Below are 6439 nucleotides of genomic sequence, written 5' to 3'. Positions count from 1 at the left end.
CATCTAGCTTAGAATTTTGTCTACACTGACTGCCAGTGACCTTCCAAGGTTTCAGACAGGACTCTTTCTCTACCCGGAGATGCTAAGGATTGAACCTGCGACCTTTTGCATGAAAAGCACTTGCTCTGCTACTAAGTCACAGCCTTGCCTCTTCTCATTACCTGAACCCAGGGCTTTTTTAAAGGTGGTGAAAGAGGAAGCGTTGGAGCACCAATTATGGAGGGCAGGTGGACAGGCTCCCTGCTTTTCTCAGACCATGTAGACTTCTCCTTCTGGAATACCAACATTTCTGGTTACTATGATGTATACAACATGCCCCCACCCAAACAAATGCTCTTAAGAGTGTGGTGCCATTTTGCAATGTACACTTGAACATTGTACATATGTTTCAATGTACATATTGAAACACAGGCCTTGGATTTTTGTTGAAAAGAGCCCCCCACATCTCTTTGTCCTTCTCCTGAAAAATCAGCAAATGGAGGCCTTCAAAATGTCAGCACAAAATAATTCTGATATAAACAAAATGTAATGGCGTGAATATTATGAAATGAATGCTGGGGGAAGCAGAGTGAGTCCAGCAAAATTATTTGGCATTATTTAGCACCATCTTCTGGTGAAATGATCGTATTGTGGGGTTTTGGTGTGTTTCTTTTAAAGCAGAGACATCCTATTTTGCTCTCAGGCTATTTAAATGCAGATAGCTATTTAGGCCAGGGAAGGGAACCTGTGGCCCTGCTGCTGATGTTCAGCTCAAACTCTGCCCCAGCCAGCATAGCCAATGCTCAGGTGATGGCAGCTGAAGACCAACAACATCTGGAGGAGATTAGGTCCCCTTCCAACAGGCTAAAAACAGCACAGTCCTAACCTGGTCTGAAAGAAGTAAGTCCTATTGAATACAGGGCTGGTATAGTGTGGTGTAGTGGTTAAGAGCGGTAGTCACGTAATCTGGGAAACCGGGTTCGCGTCTCCGCTCCTCCACATGCAGCTGCTGGGTGACCTTGGGCCAGTCACACTTCTGTGAAGTCTCTCAGCCCCACTCACCTCACAGGGTGTTTGTTGTGGGGGAGGAAGGGAAAGGAGAATGTTAGCCGCTTTGAGACTCCTGAAGGGGAGTGAAAGGCGGGATATCAAATCCAAACTCTTCTTCTTCTTCTTCTTCTTCCAGGTAAATGGGGGAAGGATTACAGCTTTGGACACTTTATACTCCCCTCCATGAATCATATAATCTGAGAGCAGGTAATAGTCACTTAAAATAATAAAGCAGCACATCAAAAAACAAAACAAAAGGGAGAATTTAGAAAGCTGTGCATTAAAAAAAAAAGCATGCCTGCTATTGTTTGTAGACAAGACTGCTGTTAAAAGCAAAGCTTCAACAACAACCGATGGGAAAAGGCTGGATGCATCTTTTCCTTTGGACTGATTGACATGGAAGCAGGGGGTGTGGTGACAGACAGCAGCCAGCAAAATGTCAGAAAAGCCCGTCTACCAATGTGCTTCAGTGCATCCAGTTGAGCAATACCTATAGAGAAACCAGCAACTGCTTTCACACACCAGACACCTCTAACAATTTCCCAGCACATAGTGCTTGCTAGAGATTGCTCCACTTCTGGATTAGGCTTTATCTTGAGCTCTCCTTCCTCCTCTCCTCTCCTCTTTCCCTTTTATTTCTCTTCTTCCTGGTCTCCCTACCTTCTTTTCTACCCTTTGCTTTCTCCCCTCTCCTCTCCCTGCATCTTTGTAAACACTGAGGGAGGAGGGCAGCATGTTTCTTCTTCTTCATTGGCGATCACTCCTAGCCGAGTAAGATTGTCTTCCATAAACACGGTTTTAAAAATGAGTCCATAAGTGACTGTGTAGGCCAATTCTGGACCCGCACGTCCTTCCACAGTGGGGACATTGGTTCCCGGGCAGCAGCTGATCACGGTGTGGATTTGCCAAGCGTGCCTTCCTCTTAGCATGTTTCTCCCTTGCGTTCTGAGTTTGAGTGTCTTCAAAGTCCATGACACCTTTGGTAAAGGCTGTTCTCCAACTGGAACACTCGCATGCCAGTGTTTCTCAGTTGTCGGTGTTTATATTACATTTTTTTAGATTTGCCTTGAGACAGTCTTTAAATCTCTTTTGTTAACCACCGGCATTACGCTTTCCATTTTTAAGTTTGGGATAGAGTAGTTGCTTTGGAAGACGATAATCAGGCATCCACACAACATGACCAGTCCAATGAAGCTGATGTTGAAGAATCATTGCTTCAGGCAAGTCTGACCTCTGCAATAGAGCCTGTCACTGTTGTAGGTGGGATTCAGTCCTATGCTGGCAAGTTCCGGTTTTGTAATTATGGTTGATTGTGAAGAACTGACCTGGACCCTGCAATCATCACCCGAGGCCTTGTTTGTGTGCCTCCTCCACAAAGGGCCTGGAGGGCGGCAACACAAGAAGGGGCCTTTTCTGTGGTGGCTCCCTGCTTGTGGAATGCTCTCCCCAGGGAGACTCACCAGGCACTTTCATTGTAGATCTCAAGGTGCCAGTCTGTATAAGTGCCTGCCATCAGGTGATGACTCCAAAGACAGCTGATCATTCAATAAACAAAAAATGCTATTCTTCAAAGAAAAACACTTTTTAAAATACAGCTACGTTTATGTAGTCATCATCAGAACAGTTTCAGAAACTAAACAAGACTGCTGTTCCTTTGCAGCCCCAGGAGCTGAAATGCACCTCCTCGCCTAATGGCCCTCCACAATAAATCAAGAGCTTTAGCTGATTCATCTGCTAAGCAGGGCTTCCCAAACTTGGGTCTTCAGCTGTTTTTGGACTACAACTGCCATCCTCCCTGACCACTGGTCCTGCTAGCAAGGGGTGATGGAAGTTGTAGTCCAAAAACAGCTGGAGACCCAAGTTTGGGAAACACTGGTTGAGACTAAAACCAGACCTGGCCCAATAAGAAACATCTTGGACGTTCACAACAGCTACATATTCTAAACAGCGCTCTGCTGCCAGTAAGTGGAACAATGGCCCTTGTGCCTAGCTCAGAGAGCTGCCAAAACCAATATTTAGTGCTAATGTGTGTGCTCCCACTCCTGGCTCAGGGACAGCTCTCGAAAACAAAAGGCTTCTGGATCTGTGTAGTCCTTTGTATGCCCCCCCCATCCCGTGCATCTTAATCCACACACAAGCCTCTTTTTCAAAACCCTGGTTATAAATATTCACAGAAGCAAGGGGGGTGGGCAGGGGGAACAAGGTGACAATCAAAAATCTGTAAGAAATTTATTATATTTATACACACACACAAAAACCACACACACACATATATATATTTAATACAGAGAATGCTCGGCTCACAAAGGCCAATGGAAATGCCTTTACTTGGCCCAAACAATTCTGGTCTTGTGCTCAAGCATATGCAGTCATTGCCCTGCCTACACAGTAACTTGGCACTTGATGCTGCGGCCTCCGGGCTGAGATCTGCACATTTAATCCAGGCAAGCCTTAAAGCATTTGTGCTGATCCCAGTATTGTGACCAGGCCACGCAGAATTCCCTGAAAATTCTGATGGCAGATGGGAAAGACAAGAAGCTGCACTGTCCATTTTCTGACTAGTGGCATAGCATGGGTTGGCCACAGGGGTGGTTTCCTCAGGCACAAAATGGTTTGGGGTGCAATTGAAAACAGCTTCTCCATGTGAACCAGGAAGTGACCTCTCCAGAAAACGGAACGACTCTTCTTTTATTATCTCTGCAGCTACAGTCTTCTGGGTGACGCAGGCACCGTTAGGCAGTTGAATGCACATGCATAGTCCATCCATTCCCCTCCCTCTCACCCCTACTCCGCACAGCTCCGGGCGCTAGCAACCCATGCTATGCCACTGACTACTTGTCCACTTACTCCAGTATTAGGGGGCAGGCATGAGCCCCACCATTTGCGTTGTATCTGTATGGGTGAGGATTTTTTTAAATTAAAAAACTAGATTGCATCTGGTGTTCGTTCTACTCAGAACAGACGCACTGAAATGAGTTTATGTGACTAAATAAGTAACAGAGGCCTATGAGTTTCAATGGGTCTGCTCTGTTTGTTGGTGGCAACACATAGGTCTGTTTCTGAGTTGCTCTGTGCTCTCTCTGTGTCTGAATTTTGGGCTTTGAGCCTCCCTGTATAAAACAAACCTCTGCGTTCTGTTATTCGCTATAATGGGAAATATACAAATGTCTAGAATTCCCCCACCCCATTGGCCAAAGTGGATGAAAGTCCAGAAGACGAGCCCTGTCTGAGTCATTCATTCTTAACCTGAAGGTTCATTTCCACTGGAATGTGCATGGTCGTCCTTCAGATACGTCTCGGTGTGCGAAGCAGCTTCTTCCTGTTTGAAACGGTCACCATCTGCTGTTGTGGAGAAACATTTCCTGCACGTTAGTTCCAACCACTTGAGTTCATGCAGTGCTGCCTGCAAAGCTAAGCAAAGGGGAAATGCTTTTGAGGAAACACATCATACGTCATTCCTAGAACGTAGTGTCATCTGTGATGGAAATGAAGTTCTGGCCACCTGCAGATAAAAGAGTATTCCCTAATATTTTTTTTTTAAAAAAATGTAAATAAACCTTCCATTCCACTGCCATCTTTTAAAATCAAGGATGGAGAATGCTGCTGGACTCCCATCAGCCCTAGTCAGCAAGGTCAATAGTGAGGGATGATGGGAGTTGTAGTCCAACATTCAGATGCACCACAGATTCCCTATCCCTGATTTAAATAAAAGATGTTTGAGGCTGCAGTCCTATACCTACCTACCTGAGAACAAGTCCCACTGAACACAATAGACTTATTTTTGAACAGACATGTATATTGCAGCAACAGGGGGACCACACACACACCAACAGCCCAGGGGCACGACTCCTGGGGGCTGAACCCCATTGAACCCTCTGATATTTGGTAGTGGGGGGCTGAGACCCCTCAATGTTTGTCTAGGTGTCATGCACAAGGTTCCATGGAGGAGGAGAAGCCCCTGGCCCATGGTGGCGGCAGGAGGAGGAGGAGGAGATGGAGGAGGAGCCACTAGCCATGAAAGCCGAGCTGCTGCGTGACACCCGGACGTCAACATCTGGGCTTCACACACAATGTTGTGACATGGTGCACGGCACCCGGATGCGATGTAATGATGTCATGAACCACTACCAATCTCTTTCCTGAGTCGGCGCACCTGCAATAGCTTATGTGCTCTCATCTGATGGGTTGTGCACCAACAAGCTGAGGCTTTTCCTACAGAGAAGCCGTCACTGCTCTTTCCTCTTCAGCCCCTGCTCTTTCCTCTTCAGCCCCTGCTCTTTTCTCTTCAGCCCCCTCCTACGAGATAGTGGGGTAGGGGATGGGAGGGATTTGATTGGCCCATCCCTCACCTGAACAGACTCCAACACGTCCTGCTCACCCATTTCCAACAGCTCTGACCATTCCTCTTCCCCTTTGCCCTGGCTCCTGCCTCACGGCTGGCACCGAACCCCATAAATAGCTGGCCGCCTCTCCTGGGTCAATTCCCAGGCCTCCTGCCTCTGCCACATGTCCTCAGAATCACTGCCTCTTAGCCTAAGCTACTTCACAGGGTTGTTGTGAGGATTAAATGTGGAGGGGGAGAGCCATGTACACCGCCTTGAGCTCCTTGACAAAAAGGTAGCCTATAGATGCAACAAATGAAGGATATAAATAAATAAATATCATGACTCAAGGCCAGAGGAATTATTTTGGTGCCTGAAGCAGAAAACTCCGGAAGTATCTCTTTCCCCTCCCAGTAAAAAGACAACAGCAAAATATGAAACAATTAGCCATTTTCTGCCCTTTCGTGACACCCAAACCAGCCACCTGAGGCAGACACATCGCCCCCATCGTTCAGCCTGGACACTGAGGTCCAGCGCCGAGGGCCTTCTGACAGGGAACCAGGCAGAGGGTCTTCTCGGTAGTGGCGCCCTCCCACCAGATGTCAAGGAAATAAACAACTACCTGACTTTTAGATGCCATCTGAAGGCAGCCCTGGTTAGGGAAGTCTTTAATGTTTGATGTTTTGTTGCTTTTTTATATATTCTATTGGGAGCTGCCCAGAGTGGCTGGGAAAACCCAGCCAGATGGGCAGGGTATAAATAATAAATTATTATTATTACAATTGGCTGCTGTTGTTCTGCCGGTGAGTCTTGGGGAGGACCACTCGCCCTGCAAGCCCATTCTCCACCTTGGGCCTGGGGGCGGGCCCCATACTCCACCTCAGCATATAAGGCTCCAAGGAGGGCTCGGGACATTGCTGCTGTTGTTCTGCGGGTGAGTCTTGGGGAGGACCACTCGCCCTGCAAGAATGGGCTGGGACGGGACGATATGGGATTGAGGGGGCAACTCCCGTCTCTTGCGGGGGTGCAATTAGTGCCAGCACCGTCCGTTAAGAGTTTGGGTGTAATCTTCGATACCTCCCTCTCCA

The 6439-nt window shown here is 47.4% G+C and overlaps 1 protein-coding gene across 2 annotated transcripts in view; it reads right to left on the bottom strand.

Annotated features, from left to right (window-relative positions):
• Window positions 1-6439, bottom strand: part of TMEM170B (transmembrane protein 170B) — a 91748-nt gene that overhangs the window by 56509 nt on the left and 28800 nt on the right. Inside the window, exon 4 of one of the 2 annotated variants that reach the window (XR_014222340.1) lies at window positions 3700-4440. The exons of the other annotated variant lie outside the window; for it this stretch is intronic. The gene's annotated coding sequence lies outside the window, so the exon portion shown is untranslated. Of the gene's footprint in view, window positions 1-3699; window positions 4441-6439 lie in introns of those variants that run through there. 2 annotated transcript variants of the gene reach the window in all.

This window comes from Podarcis vaucheri (genome assembly GCF_965113315.1).
Source record: "Podarcis vaucheri genome assembly, chromosome: 8".
Taxonomy (NCBI): Eukaryota; Metazoa; Chordata; class Lepidosauria; order Squamata; family Lacertidae; genus Podarcis; species Podarcis vaucheri.
This window is presented reverse-complemented; position numbering and strand designations above follow the sequence as displayed.